Below are 2842 nucleotides of genomic sequence, written 5' to 3'. Positions count from 1 at the left end.
GCGGGAGGATCTTGCTGGGAATGATGGTGAGTCTTTTGGTAAAGGGTAGCTATTTTATTTCATGCATTTGGCATATCTGGGCCATCAATCTCAGAAGAGCACCTACAGGGTGCTTAAAGCAGAGAGACACAAAGATGCCATTGCTGTTTTCTTCTGGCCGTGTTTAAAAGTCCTCTTTTCTCCTCTGGAACGAAGTGATTTGTGCCTGCAGCAGGAATAGGTACCTTCTGGTTCCAGGCCTCCTGGAACAATCCTGGGGCTATCAGCAATGCTGCAAAGGGAGAGGGGAAGGAGGGAAGAGGATGACTCACAAGAAGTTTCCCTGTCTGTTATGATTTTGCTTTGCCGCTTTGTGTTCTCTGGATGATTTTGGGAGAGACGCTTTTCCCTCGCCTCTAATTTGCTGCCAGATGAATATATTGAGTACAGGATATTGAGAAATCTTGGGGAACTAATGAGAAATGCCTGACTGAGCTCAGCATGTTCTTCCACTCAGCTGTTGGGCTCTGATATCCCGGTGGTGTCGGGCAGAGGGGGCTCTGAGATGGTTTCACAGGAGTTGTGTGGTTCCTTTTGCTCTTCGTGCCAAAATAGGACGGGGGATAATGGTTTTAAATTAAAGGATGGTAGATTCAGGTAGAAACCCCATCCCTGGAAAACTCCAAGGTCAGGTTGGACTGGCCTTTGAGTAACCTGATTTGGTTGAAGATGTCCCTGTTCATTGCAGGAGGGTTGGATGGGCTTTAAAGGTCCCTTCCAACCCAACATATGCTCTTACCAGAGATTCAGTCACCATGCACTGTACATGTTATTTTGAGGTGTGATATTTCCAGCTTACTGAATTCTTACTAGAGCTTTTTCTTCTCACACATTGTCTTACTTCCCTGAGCTATTGGTCTCTGTTGGGTGCTGTGGGGGGCTGGCTGGAGCTCTGTGGTGGAAGGCTTGGTTGGTGAAGGACATTTCCTGGAGAGGAGCAATAGAGTATTCTCATGGCAATGACCACAGCAGGTACTTACCATCTTCAAGATATATATATATAAAATATTCTTTGAAGCAACTGGTAGTTTCTGTGGCTAAAATGGGAGAAGGGTACAGGCCCATCTGTATTTCAGATCTGCCTGCACCTGGTCTAGCTATCAGCATGGCAAAGGACCTTTTCCTTTGTGATGGGCACAGCTGAGAGCGTGGCTGCCAGCAGTCCTGAACTGCATGATCTTGAAAACCAGACTGCAGTATTTCTTTGACCAGACCTATTGTATTTCTACGGGAAAAGTGATGTACACAAGGAAACTGGTACTCCAGTCCCAAGTGGGGAGCTTTGCCTTCAGCTCAGCTCTGATTCAGGTAGTGTTTTACCCTGAGGAGGTGAAAACACCGAGAGAAGCAGAATAATGTGAGGGAGACATCTGTGTTTCACCATTTATTTGGAAAGGGGAGGTGTCAGGTTGCCTTAGGAGGTTTGTCAGGGTCAGTAACACTTGAGAGATGCAAATCAGCCCAGTGGCAGCCTGGCAGTGACTCAACCTTTCCCTACAGCCTGTTTTGCCCATGTGTGTGACAAAAAACTGCTGCAAAGATGGGTTTCCTTGTTATGGACTTTCCTTGGACCTTTCATGCAGCAAACTGATGAAGGGCAGGAGGTTTATGGCAATAGAATAAAAGTCATATCCTAGAAGATAGGAATGTCCCTACCTTGTTTTTCCAGGGAGTCTGACACCCATGGCTGGCTGCCCTCTCCTGTCCACAGTGGGTGCTTCCTCTTGGAGCTCTACAGACATGCTGTGGCATATATATCATCCAAAAACCTCATCCAGGGGCAGCCAGCATAGTCCCTGGGGATTTCATGCCATGTGCAACTCCTACTGGTAAGATGGGTCCGTGCCTTCACCCCTGCTCTTGGACCTGCCAACCACCTGAGTCCAGCAAAGGGTGGTCTGGCCACAGGAGAAGTCCTGCAGTGCCATTCAGCAGATGACCAGCCGGCTCTGCCACCTGATTTCAAAATTATCTGCCTTGACATGTGGTATCCTGTTCCTTGTTTCAGAAAGTAGTCGAGAGGCCTGAGCTCTCTCAGGTAAATGGCTCGGCTTGGAGCGCTGTGGCTTCATGTTCCCGAAGCTGCTAATCCTAATTAACAGCTTTTCTGAGTCCCTTTTATACCACTCTGGCAGCCCAAGTGGGCTGTAAAGTGAATAGAAATGACCCCATGGAGAGCTCTCTCTGGAGATGTTGCTATGCCTACCTGTTTACAGCAGCTATTAAGGCTTCGGTCGATCTCTTCCATCCTGCGTTGTTGTTATTGTCGTGTGGACTCAGAGGGTGTCAGAGGTGTAGCTGGAACAGATAGGGCCTGGACTCTGTTATTTACTTTTCTGGAAGATGTGGGGGAGAAGGGGAAAAAAAAAAAACAAGGATAGAGGGGTAAAATCGTGCCGGGCAGCAATGTGAAGGATCAACAACAGCAACAATTAAAAAAAACAAAAACAAAAACAAAAACCCACCAGAGACTCCTCTGACAGAAAATTGAGTCAATGTGCTTTTGCCCTATCCTTAAAAAAATTAAAAAAATCCATTTTTTTCCCAACCACGCTTCTTTATTGAAGGTCTGCAGGCAATAGAGCATTTCCCTTAGGTACCTGGGTTTCCTCACCCAGTCTGGTGGGAACACTGGGCAGGAGTGTTTATGTCCCCCCCCCCGCCCTCCCCACTTGCCCTAGAGTGCACAGCTTGAAAATATTTTTGGCCACACTCATTCTCCTTAAATTCAATCTCCCCCAAGGCCTATAAAATCTGAGGCATTAAGAGGAAGACAAATTATAATGAAAGTATTTTAGGAATA

The sequence above is a fragment of the Empidonax traillii genome, unplaced genomic scaffold (assembly GCF_003031625.1).
Source record: "Empidonax traillii isolate 1590-97213 ecotype Southwest subspecies unplaced genomic scaffold, ASM303162v1 scaffold1103:size489020, whole genome shotgun sequence".
Taxonomy (NCBI): Eukaryota; Metazoa; Chordata; class Aves; order Passeriformes; family Tyrannidae; genus Empidonax; species Empidonax traillii.
Note: the sequence above shows the minus strand (reverse complement) of the source record.